The sequence below is a fragment of the Leopardus geoffroyi genome, chromosome A3, assembly GCF_018350155.1.
Source record: "Leopardus geoffroyi isolate Oge1 chromosome A3, O.geoffroyi_Oge1_pat1.0, whole genome shotgun sequence".
NCBI lineage: Eukaryota > Metazoa > Chordata > Mammalia > Carnivora > Felidae > Leopardus > Leopardus geoffroyi.
In genome coordinates this window covers 67,826,326-67,839,481 of record NC_059336.1, presented here as the reverse complement: position 1 = coordinate 67,839,481, position 13,156 = coordinate 67,826,326, and the positions used below count along the sequence as shown (strand labels likewise).

At 44.8% G+C, this 13,156-nt stretch overlaps 1 protein-coding gene across 2 annotated transcripts in view; it reads right to left on the bottom strand.

The window, feature by feature from the left end:
- Nucleotides 1–10,330, bottom strand: part of STON1 (stonin 1) — a 51,215-nt gene extending 40,885 nt beyond the window's left edge. Inside the window, exon 1 of one of the 2 annotated variants that reach the window (XM_045445983.1) lies at nt 10,224–10,330. The gene's annotated coding sequence lies outside the window, so the exon portion shown is untranslated. Of the gene's footprint in view, nt 1–502; nt 665–10,223 lie in introns of those variants that run through there. The other variant, XM_045445985.1, reaches the window with a different exon arrangement.
- Between the last annotated feature and the right edge of the window lie 2,826 nt (nt 10,331–13,156).

Genomic DNA, 13,156 nt, shown 5'->3' with positions numbered 1-13,156 from the left:
TGCCTACACACACACTTGATTTAAGTCTGAAATAGGAGAAGAGAGGAGAGACTGTTTTTCATGTACCTCTCTCATGGCACGGGGGCAAGTACCCCACAGCTCTGCAGACACACATCATCATCACCTTTCTCCACAGTGACTTGCTGGCAACAGAAAAGTGATCTCAGCTGTAGCTTCATGACCAGTCTCGATGTGCAGGAGCCTCAAACAGAGCAGCCACTCAGTAAGTAGTGGCTGCATGCATAAGCCACATACATCCAAAGGGGGTGGGGGTGGGGGTAGGGGAAACAGTCCTAAACAAAGTAAGATCAGGGTCTCAGAAGCACGGATAAGTCAAGTCCAAGCAAGGCAACGAGTCAGAAACAAGGCAAACAGGAAAAGTTCCAAGAGGAAAGGTGTTTTAAAAACAAAAACAAAAACAAAAACAAACACAAAAGTTTCTTCACAAGAATAGCAGGCGAACAGCTCAGACAAACTAGGAAACCCAGAAAGGAGCCAGCACCTGTCTCAGGCGGTGAGAGTCTGTGGGTCTCCTGTCGGTGGAGGCAGCCCGCTGCTGGGGAAGCCCATAGAGTGCTCTCATGAGAATCCAGGAAGGCGCCTCCTCTGGCCAGACGGGCAACAAGCAGGCCTCAAGTGGTGGAGTTTGCACAGCCCAAGCGGTGCCCGAACACAGCCCACTAAGGCCTGTGTGCACCTGCGCATGGGCACATGTGGGCAGGAGAGGGGAATGTGTGGGCGGGAAGCAGGCAGATCCAGACAAGCAGGGGGCTGTTTAAAGCTGGGTAAACCCCATCACGTGTGGTACAGAGCCATTCCCACGGGGAGCTGATAGTCAAAGCAAAATGATAAAGGGGATGAGGTTGGAACCCTAAAATAACAAGTTTCTGCCTTTGGGGCGGGGCGGAGGGGGGAAATGTTCATCTAGGCAAGTCTGAGCTTTCTCTGGACTGGAAGATTCTGACATTATCACCCAGTTCCCAGGAAAGCCTGATCACTTGTTTTCCCTCAAGATAATTTTATGAAAATCAGAAGCACCTGGTAAGTAGCTGCCTTACTACTTACGATGACCCCAACGAGGCACCTTCCTCTGAAGCTAGACTGGCAGCCACCAGGGGGATTTTCACAAAATTTATGAGGTTCTGCTTTGAACCACAAACAAGCAAAAGGCCTAGAGCTGCACTAGGGGAGGTTCTCAATTGTAAAGATGTGAGATTAAAACATTTCTCTATGTTGGTATTAACGCTAAACTGAGGCCAACAAAAGCAAGGTTTGTAGCATCAATTACTGTCTTCTAGTGCCTCCAAACTTGCCCTGAATATGCATTACAGTGAGCTAGGGGAGAAAACTTTCAAAGGGATGAACAGAGGCCAGTATGACAGTCCCGTCTCTGAATTTCTGGGCCATAGCTGTTTTAAATTAGATTCTCAATGCTGCTTCTGTGAAACTCTTGGCTTAGCTCTGCAATGGAAAAGTTATTTTTAGGCTCCGGGCCACAGATATTTATATGGAGGCACATCCCCATAATTCCAATTATGTTTTGTTTTCATGATGCTCTTTTCCTCTACTTAAGAGCCATCATAGATATCATTATTATTTCTGATAAGACACTTGCAAAAAAGCTCTGGGGCAAGTACAGATTCCACAGGGCCCAGACAAATGACGTTGTAAACAGGCAGATTTTAGGTCTTGTGAAACCCTCAAGGAATACCTTCAGTTCTTCTGCCCACTGTGGCTGCCTCTCCTTTGTCGATTCCCCACCCCCAATGAAACCCTTTAATTACTCAGGAACTTCATAATCCCTCCTGGGAAAACCTAATCCCAGAAGTCATTTTGTTATTTACTCCTTATATACTCTCTCTGGGGTCTTTGCATTTAATTTTTTTAAGTATATTTATTTATTTTGAGAGAGGAGAGCAGAGGAGCGGCAGAGAGAGAGAGAGAGAGAGAGAGAGAGAGAGAGAATCCCAAGCAGTCTCCTCACTGTCAAGCAAGGAGCCTGACATGGGGCTCGATCCCAAGAACCATGAGATCTGACCTGAGCTGAAATCAAAAGTCCAACTCTCAATGACTGAGCCACCCAGGAGCCCCCTGGTCTTTGCATTTAAAATGCTATTTTCAATAATGAAATAAAGGGTTTTTATCTTCAGAAGGACAGGAACACCAACTACTAAAGCAAAGAGATACTTGTGGTTAAGAAGGACACTCAAATAACAACACAGTTATTCTATAGAAATGTCCATCAACATGTTGTGGGGACAACGAAAAGCTGTTGGTACAAAAGCAAAAGCAAAATGGTGATTCAAGGCTTTAAGGAAATTCATCCAAGAGAAATCTACATTGATTACCAAGAAAACCTAAGTTATTATGGGGTGTTCCCATGGCCTCTCCCTAAAAGTCTCTCTGGTTAGACCTTCTGAAGCACAATCCTGATTTGAAAGAGACAGAACAGTGGAGGGGAGATAACAGGAGACCACTATCTATGAGCTTTAACATATGCCAAGAACTTGGTCCATATTATTTCTTGTTATCTCACTTAATCTTCAGAAAAACTTATTGAGGTAGGTCTTGTTACTACTGTTTTATAGAAAAGGAAACGTAGCCTCAGAGATGTTAAGTAACTTGCCTAAGGCCACTGTTATGGTCTGAATGTTTGTGTCCGCCTGAAATTAATATGTTGAAATCTTAACCCCCAAGGTGATGGTATCAGGAGATGGGGCCTTCGGGAGGTAACTGAGTCACGAGGATGGAGTTCTCATGAATGAGATCAGTGCCCCTAAAAGAAGAGGATGTAGACAGATCTCTTGCCCCTTCAATGGTGTGAGTACATAGTGAGAAGATGGCTGTCTGAAGTTCAGAAGAGGGTCCTCACCGGAACCATGCTGGCACCCTTACTCTGGACTGCTAGTCTCCAGAACCATGAGAAATTAACTTTTGTTGTTTATATGTCACCCTGTCTGTTAAACTTTGTTACAGCAGCCCAAATACACTAAAATAGAGCCACACATCTAGTTAGTGGCAAAGCTTAAAATCAAACCCAGATCTGCCGAACCCCAAAGTCCGTTTCTTTTCCATTATCACCTAGGGCTGATGTGAGGACCAGGGGAGAAGGCCAAAAGTGTCTGCTGATTTGGTTCTTTAAAAGAATAGATTTGTTGGGAAGATACGGGAAAGATATGCTTGCATAGATCTCCTTAAACATTTCCTATAAAAACAGGTTCAGCTGATATCAAACAACATTCCCGGAGATGCTGCCAGCTGCATATAAAGAATCGATCATTCAGTATAAATCTGTCTGCACTGTTATAACAGACACAAGTAAATACACATGCCCAACAGAGATAGAACATCACCATCATGAACCAAGGGAACACATCTGCTTCACAAATTCTTCCTTTCAACATAAATGTGAGTTAGGATGCTGGTTGGTCAGCCATCAATGTTATTATTGAACATTGTACTGAAGGGTCTACCCAATGCAATAAGACAAGAAAAAGATCTAAGTCACAAGGAAGGAAAAGACAAATTAGTATTGTTTTGTAATTGTCTACATAAAATATTCAATAATATCTACATACAGACTCTTAGAACTATTAAGAGAAGTCAGCTTGGATGCTAGATGCAGGATCAAAATCCCCAAATAAGAAATGTTTCTATGGGCCAGCAAATAACCAATTTGAAAATATAATAAAAGATATGTAAAATATCAACAAAACCTATAGGAAATTAATACAGCAAAAATTGTGTAAGACACTGATAGGGGAACTCACCAAACACCATCCACCTGAATAAAAGGAGCAGATAGGAAGACCTAATATTGTAAAGGTATTGGTTCCCTGGAATATAATGTGAATGCAAGTTCAATAAAAATCCCAACATGGTTTTGTCTTTGCGTATGACTAGACAAACTAACATTTATATGAACTAGTAAAATCTAAGAAAGCCAAGAAATTATGAAAAAATAAATAAAAGTAATTCTAAAAGCTAGCAATTATTGAGTTTCCTTATATGGCAGGCAATATTTTGCATACATTATCTCTTCACAATTATCCTTGAAGTGGATATTATTATCTATTTTATAGACAAGGAGACTGAGAGAAATTAGGTAACTCATCCAAGGTTACTTGGTACTCTTAGGAGTAGCAACAGATGCAAGTTGACAATGGTGCAATATCTTCCCAAGTACTCAGGGGAAATCATCGTGAGTCAAAAATTCTACATTCAAACTCTTCTTTGTAAGTGCAAAATAAAGACATTTTCAGGAAAACGAATACTTTCAAGTTTACCAAAGCTCTTTTACGAAAGAACTTCTTCTAAACTTACATTCACATGAAGAAAAATGAACTCAGAAGGAAGAAGTGGGGTGTCTGAAGGAGCAGCCTCCAAACTGCATTGAATTGATGAAACAAAACAATGCACAGGCATACCTCATTTTATTGCACTTTGCAGATATGGCATTTTTTACAAATTGAGGGTTTGCAGCAACTCTGCATCGAACAAGTCTATTCGCACTTTTGCAACAGCATTTGCTCACATCACGTCCTTGTGTCACATTTGGGTAAGTCTCACAATGTTTCAAACGTTTTCATTACTATTATATTTGTTATGGTGATCCGTGATCAGTGATTACAAGGCACTGAAAGCTCAGATGATGGTTAGCATTTTTTAACAATAAAGTATTTTCTTAATTAAGGTATGTACATTGTTTGCCTCGACATAATTATTACATACTTTAATAAAGTACAGTATAGTGTAAACAAACTTTTTTTTAATGTTTATTTTTGAGAGAGAGAGAATGTGAGCAGGGGAGGGGCAGAGAGACAGGGAGACACAGAATCTGAAGCAGTCTTCAGGCTCTGAGCTGTCAGCACAGAGCCCGATAAGGGGCTTGAATCCACAAACCATGAGATCATGACCTGAGCCGAAGTCAGATGCTTAACTGACTGAGCCACCCAGGTGCCCCTAAACATAACTTTTTTATGCACTGGGAAGCCAAAAATTCATCTGACTCACTTTTTTGCAATATTCATTCCGCTGCAGTGGTCCAGACCAAATCTGCAATATCTTGGAGATGTGCCTATGAAGTAGGTGAGGAAAGTGGGACCACAGGAAAAGTAAAGGTAGGAAATAGGAGGTGTCTAATAACATTATTAGTTATTGAAAATACAGGCCATAAAGTCCTACACACATGTGAGAAGTAGGCAACTAAGTTGGCTATGTGCTTCTTTTTAGCCAAATAAGAAGTGAGAAACATCAGTTAAAGGATTCACAGCATCCACAAGACAAAACAGCCAAGTTGCTCACAAGAACTGTTTCTCACACTGAGACCAGGAAGACCTTTCCCATATAGTTAATGGGATACAAGATCTGGGACATTGGTCTGAATGTGATAATTTGGGAAAGGGGTCCTTGACTCCTACAATTTTTTTTTCAATAAGAAGTTGTTTTAGAAGCATCAGCCTTCCTGGAGTACCTGGGTGGCTCAGTCGGTTAAGTGACCAACTCTTGGTTTTGGCTCAGGTCGGATCTCATGGTTTAGTGAGTTCAAGCCCCACATCAGGCTCTGCACTCACAGTGCAGAGCCTGCTTGGGATTCTCTGCCTCTCCCTCTCCCTCTCTGCCCTTCCCTCACTCATGCTATCTCTGCCTCTCTCAAAATAAATAAATAAACTTTAAAAACAAAGAAAAAAAGAAGTATCAGCCTTCCAGAATCTCTTCCTTGAAGAGTAGAAGAGATAAAGCCTCCTACTTAAAAGTGTGTTATTTGAATGACCATGTTTTTAGAAAAGCCCAAGTTTCTGTGGATCTTTAGGTATTTTCCAGGAGGAAGATGGATAAGGTGACCTTGGGGGGCCTGGATCCTTTTGAGGGTACATTGTGGTACAGGATGTGGGTATTTTTTCCCAAACCACCCCCAGAATCACTCACGCTGGGGTGATCACTCACCTCCACTAAACCAGTTCATTTTGCCAATGCATGGAACCACTCACACAGCCAGGCTTCCGAAAAATAGTTTATTGCTGTGCTTTTATAGTAATAAGCATCAAGACATAATAAGCTCTTCTTTCCTGTTCAATGGTAAATCCTTGACCTACCTATCCTGACACACCATATAACACATAGGCAAAAGCGAGCCTGGGAGCTTTCCCCGGATCTTCCTATCCATCACACTCCCCTGACAATGCCAAGAACAACGAAAGCCCACGTGGACAGAGCTTTGAAAACATAACATGCCTGATCTACTTTAAAAATCCTGCCTTCTACCACGACTGCTCCAGAATCCCAGGGGGTTCCTGGAACTCCAGGCTGCCTGGGAAGCTTCAGAGGAATTCTAGATACCTTTTGTGGGTAGAGCTGACTCTTCTGGGAAAGTGAGCTACCTCTGGCTAAGTCTGGAGCAATTCCCAAGGACTTCCAAAGAGAAGTGACAATGAGACACAGAAAAGATGAGAGGCAGAGAGATTTTACAATTAACCAAAACATTAGTTCTTACTAAAGTACCAAATACTTCACCTTTCCTTTTCTACATTTTCTTTCTTAATGTAGAATACATGGCAGGAAGATTGTAGACAGTAGTGATTAAGATGCATAGACTTTGGTCACTGACCTGAATTCAAGATCTCATTCTAGTACACAGAGGCCATGCAGCCCTGGCAAGTTACCCCTCTGATTCTAGTTTCATGAGAATAACAGTTTCATGAGAATAATAACAGTATTTACCTCACAGAGTTTTAAAATGAAACACCATATGCAAGTGGTTTATACTCAATAAATGTTAGCTATTACTACTGCAAAAACTTGACAAATACTGGCAAGCACAAAAAAAAAACCCTCAAAAGCACCTGTAATCCTACCATCCACTTTGATGTTTGTAATTCCAGTATTTTTTTGATGTATTTTCAAATAGTGAGATTACAGTACTTTCTATTTCATAACTTGCTTTTAAAACTTAACACCGTACCCTAAGCATGTTCTGTGTAAGTCAGTGTTCTTGTACAATATGATTTTTAAAGGCCACATCATAGCCCCTTGGGCTATTTTACTTCTTTTTTTTTTTTTTTTAATTTTTTTTTTCAACGTTTATTTATTTTTGGGACAGAGAGAGACAGAGCATGAACGGGGGAGGGGCAGAGAGAGAGGGAGACACAGATTCGGAAACAGCCTCCAGGCTCTGAGCCATCAGCCCAGAGCCTGACGTGGGGCTCGAACTCACGGACCGCGAGATCGTGACCTGGCTGAAGTCGGATGCTTAACCGACTGCGCCACCCAGGCGCCCCGGGCTATTTTACTTCTTAACAACCCTTGCCCTTCTTCCTCTCTGCAGGCTCCACACTTCAAGTATTTCCAATTCATCTGACCCTCCCAGATGATAACTGGCTGCTTTCTATCGGCTAATTGGGGATGCAGGCTTCATCTTACCATCCAGATGACCCGCTCCTTAGCCTTCACTTTACTGGCCTTCATTCATCCCCATCATGCAGAGGGGCCTGTTGGGCTACACAGCAAACATTGGTGTCTGATGCCAAACCACTCAAGATTCCACGAGGTGGCACAGAAGCTAAACAAGGCAGAAAGGCAATTTCTTTCCCAACAGTATAAGGCTGACCTCTAGGGCATTAAATACAGTATTAAAAATCCTCAGGAAGAGGAAGAGACAAAAGATTTTTATCTGCGTGCATTGTTTTCCTAAGCAACAGAGCCAAACAAGTTCAAAACTTACAGGCTTTCTATTTGAATGAAAGTAACAACACTTACTTATCAATGACATTTTAAGACCACAGTAAAACCTAACTAATGGGGAACTATCAAACTGCATCAGTGGAGAAATATGAATTTACATCCTTTTTAAACTAAACTTTATTTCCAGTGAAAAAAAGTTTTTTTAATGTTTATTATTTTTGAGAGAGCAAGAGACAGAGCACGAGTGGTGGAGGGGCAGAGAGGGAGACACAGAATCCAAAGCAGGCTCCAGGCTCCTAGCTCCAAGCTGTCAGCATAGAGCCAAAGCGACGTGGAGCTCAAACCCATGAACCATGAGATCACGACCTGAGCCAAAATCCTATGCTTAACCGACTGAGCCACCCAGGCGCCCCTCCAATGAAAAATTTTTTTTAAGAAATCTTTATTTCCAGGGGCGCCTGGGTGGCTCGGTCGGTTAAGCATCTGACTCTTGATTTCGCCTCTGGTGATGATCTCATAGTTCATGAGTTTGGTTTGTGAGTTGGAGCCCCACATCTGGCTCCACACTGACAGAGAGGATTCTCATTCTCTCTCTCTCTCTCTCTCTGCCCCTCCCCCGAGCACGCATCCTCTCAAAAATAAATAAACTTAAAAAAAGAAATCTTTATTTCCAAATAGTTCAACACTTTGACCTGTTTTGACAAGTTGTTCAGAGCTTGATCCTAATACATTTGTTACAACCACATTTAGTGTTCTTATAGAAACAGAAACGGCTGAAGTTCTTAAGAAGAGCATTCTCCCTAAAGACAGTAAGTGTTCAACACCCTCTGCGATCCTGCTCACACAGCTCACCCCTCAGGGAAGTGTTTTCTTCTTAGTCATGTGGTCGCAAACCTCAGCTCAGGCTCCCTCCCACCTCCCTCCAGTTCTGAGTGAGTGGGCAGATGCTTGCCATCTCAACCCAGATCAAACCCTAAAACAAAACAAAACAAAACAAAATCCCTCCAAATTCCAGACTCGATCTGTCCAGGCCCATCTGAGAATTAACGAGCTCCTTCTAAGCACCCAGAGAACTAAGCCTGTCATGGAAACACTGATTCAACCATAATGAGAACCGACATAAAACCGCACAAATGAACCAAACATTGTTCCACCCAATCGGAGCCAAGCTACAGCAACAGCCTCAGGAATAAAATAAGCAAGGCTGTTTTTCTTCTTTGTGGTCCTACTCATTTTAGCGCCTTCCACCATTGTCTTCACAACTGTTTATGAGAAAGTGGGAGCGGGGGAGTTGGGAGAGAGATGAGGAGCCAGCCTGGGAAACGCCAACAAACACTGCGGTTTGTGTCAGGCAAATTACAACTTCTGGCCTGGGGGAGGCCTAACAGTCTGGGGTAGTCTGAAAATGAGCCACACTGAACTCCCATCTCCCACAACAGTTAAGTGTGGAATGAAGTCTTTATTTTCCAAAGATCAAGTTCTGCTCAGTATTTTTAGCAAGCATTCTTTTTATCTCTTTATTATTTCTAAATTTTTCTAATTTAATTTTTTTCGGAATTAGAAAGGTTAATTATATGAAGTAACATTATTAATGGAAGAAAGTATATGGGAGGAAAGGCTACAAAAAAAAAAAAAAAAAAAAAGTTCAACCAACACAAATAGTAAAAACCTAAATAGAGCCTAAGTAGGAATATATTTTAATTTCCCCTTGGACCCACCAAGGGAGAGTTTGTGAGTCCAGGGGACCCAACACCAAATCTCAGTGAACGTCACTCCTGCAGGAAATGCTGGGGCAAGTGTGGAGGCCCCTTGCGACTGCGGCCGCTGGTCCAGGGTCATCACCTACTAGAGCTGGGAGGGGACAGCGGCCGCTGGTCGTGGGTCACCACCTACTAGAGCTGGGAGGGGACAGCGGCCGCTGGTCTTGGGTCACCACCTACTAGGCTGAAGGGGACAGCTGCCGCTGGTCCCGGGTCACCACCTACTAGAGCTGGAGGGGACAACCGGCCGGAGACACCAGCTGTGGCCCGAGGCAGGGGGACCAGAGCCTCCCGCGGAAAGGGGCGGGGGAGGGGCTGCAGCACGAAGAACGCGAGCCAGGAAGAAGGCAGGTGAGAGTCCTGGCGGGGGGGGGGGGGGGGGGAATCCACAGCCCCCGAGGGAGGGTGACTCAGGTCGGGGAGGCCCGGACCGCGCACAGGTTACTAGGCGCCCCCCGCCCCCGCCCTCGAAAGTGTGTCTGGATTTTCTTTGCTGTTTGAGTTTTCTCTTTACAGCCGGACCCAGGTCCCAGCAGCCCCAGGGCCGACGTGCGTAGGGGAAGCCCGGTCGGGGCCCTCCCGGGATGCCTCTGGGGGCGGCAGAGGCGGAGGGAGGGAGATGGGGCGCCCGCGCACGGCGCCCAGAGAGCCCGGGAGATGCCCGCGACCCGGGGGCGCGCGCGCTCCCCGCCCGCAAACTTTCCCAGCCAAGTAGGTGTGGCCCCACCCTGCAGAGAAGGATCCCCTTGCCTGCCCGACTGTCCCCTGGGGCTGGTCACTCACCCGCAACGCCGCTGGGGCTCCGACTCCGGCGGCCGCCATCCACTACGGAGGAGGAGGAGCGGGAGGAGGAGGAGGGGGAGGGGATCCGGGGGGAGGGGGGAGGGGGAGGGCCCGGAGCCAGCAGGAGTGGAGCCTGCAGGAGTGGCGGGGAGGGAAGGGGGCGGCCACCCCGCGGGGACTCCAGTCCCCGCCCCACCTCCTCTCCGGACCCCGCCGGCCCCCTTTCTCTCCCCACTCTCTTTCCAGCCCTGGATCCCCCAAAGTCTTTTCAGGTATCCTATTCTCATTCTCTTCCCTCTGGCGCATCTTCCTTCCCCTGAGTCTCCAGCCCTCAAGAAGGGGAGAACACGCTCCCTCCAGCAGAAGTTGGTGGGGAGGGGAGTGTGGGAGCTACAGTACATATGAGTGTGTGAGCCCCCTTGAAGCAGATGGCTGGGACCCTTGGCAGGTCTGAGGCCAACCTGCACTTTCTGGGCCTTTGTCATCATTTCTAGGTGGTGGGATGATGGAGGAGGGGGTGTCTTTGTGGGCATGCTTTCCACGTTGCTCCACTGAGAGATTTTTTTGGTTTATTTTGTTTGGTTTTCTCTTGTGATTAGGAGAACTAAAGAATTATTTTTGAAGTCTCTGTTGAGTGCCTCCTCTTTTCCCTTCAGGTGGAACCAGCACTGGTCAGGATAAGATGAAAGGTACAGTCAGTCCTTATGAGGAGGACCCTGGATGGCTTGTGAAGGGCCAAGCTGTGTGGATGGGGCAGGACGGAAATATTTAAAGATGCCTCCTACGTGCTGCCTGCAGAGGACAGAAGAGATAAGGGGAGTTTGTCTCCCCAGGAGAGGTTAGAGGGGGCTTCCGGTCCCTACTCCATCACCTGCTAGGATTTGACTCCAGGCAAGTCAGTCATTGGGCTGCTCAGCCTCTTTTGCAAGTGGGGCTGCCTCACTGGGAGCCAGTAAGAATTGAAAGGAGATCTGCCTGTGTGCCTTTTATCCTGGAGGGATACTCAACCCCAGGATGGGGTGTTTGAACAGATACTGAGGGGAGAAAAGAGGACATTCCAGGCCCTGGGTCTAGTGCTTTGGATACTGGCAAGACTGGAAAGCTTAGAGGTGGAAAATGTTTGGATGGGAAGGTGGAACATAAAGCATGAAACAGGAAAAACATGTTTTTAAGCAAAGGAATATTTTGCTCCAGGCGGTGTCCTATTCACTCTTGGATCCCCAAAGCCTAGCATACAGTAGGTACTAGTAAACGCTTGTGGACTCAAAATGACAACTGAAGAATATTGACCTAACATTCTGAAAGATGAACTATCCAGCAAGGGAGAGCTTGGGCCCAAGGAGAAAAGTTAGGGGACCCTAGTGAACATGTCAACTTGAAGTGCTATGCCTGGATGGTAGAAAGGAAATGAGGGAATTCCCTTGATACATCCTTGCCTTGGCATAGCAACGTGATTCTCTTTTAAATGCTCTTTCAAGTGTAGGCTTGTTTTTGACCTTGGAGTTCTGGGTGAAATAAAAAAGATACTCAGTATTGTATTCAAAAACCATCCTGAAACTACATTCAGAGAGGACACAGGCATGCCTGAAGTCACACCACAGGATCTACTTAGGATACTTTTATTCTCAGATGAAATTTCTAGTGGTTTTTATGCTTAAAATACCCTCAACAAATAGAAAAAGGGACCGGGTCCTCCTCTTTTCCCTATTTCCTCTGGCTACCATCCCAGTGATGGTCAAGGGTTGAAGAAGGTCAAGAGAGAGCCTAGGGAACAGGAAGTCACCTGATAGGCAACTTTTTAGAGACTCTTCTGTGGAACCAGACAGGTAATGGCCACAAGTCCACCTTCTGGTAAGGAGCTGAGAGAGGTGCAGAGCAAGAAGAACAAAGGAAGAGGGAAGCAGAGGAAGGGAAGCAAAGGATGCCTTGACCCTGGGCATTCTGGCTAAAGCTCCAAATTGAACTTCCTAGGTCTGGTGAATAAGCCAATAGGCCTTGGGGGGGCGGGGCGGGGGGGGGGGGAGCAGCCTATCTCAGAAAATGCCACAGGTAACAATTTAAGAAAAGGCTCATACTGGAAACAACAATGCACTTGACAAATGGCAATCATTGTTGCATTTAAATAGAGTTTTGAGTGCACCTTTTAAATTCTACCATCTTTGGATAAGTAGTGTGGCTTTGAATAGTAGGTTGCCCACCTAGTGAAAGAAATCTCTTTGGAAACTTTGACACTATAGGCCCATAATTTTCTAAAGACCAAATATAGTTGGTTGAGAACCATTTATATTTTACAAGGGACTGTCCCTCTCCTTTCTGTGTGACTCAGCGTTGCCCCAAAGGTTGCCACTTTCATGAATACAGATTTTTTTCTTGAAACACCACCACATATTTCCAAAGAATCCTTTCTGGTAGTGCCCCTTTGTATCAAAATCTGATGGTAAACAGCTCAGTCTGGCCTCAATAGCTAAACTACCACAGCCTTCTATCACCAGCTCTTACCCCATTTTACTCCACTTCCTTTTCTTTCCCTTGCTCTATAAGTAGACCTTCAGACTAGCTCATTCTTTTTATTTTTTCTTTTCCTAGCAGCTTTTCCACGGAAATCATTTAAAACTTCCAAGCTGTTTAACAAAGGCTCCCCAAAGTGTCTGTACATATGACCTAGTAGATTAACTTGGAATTCCTCGAAACTCAAATCAGATGAAGCAGTCAGGATCAATTAATATAAACTCAAACCAGTTTGCAGAAATGCCCGAAGGGGACGTGGTTGGGAAAAGTAAGGACTTCAGATTTAGGACAAGCTTAGCCCTCAATGCTTGATAAAAACATTCTTCTCTAAAAACTTTACAAGTCACTATTTACAACATTCATTGAAGATAGGAGGAGGGCTTTTGGAAAACTATATTCAAAAAAAATATTAGCCAGAAGATGGC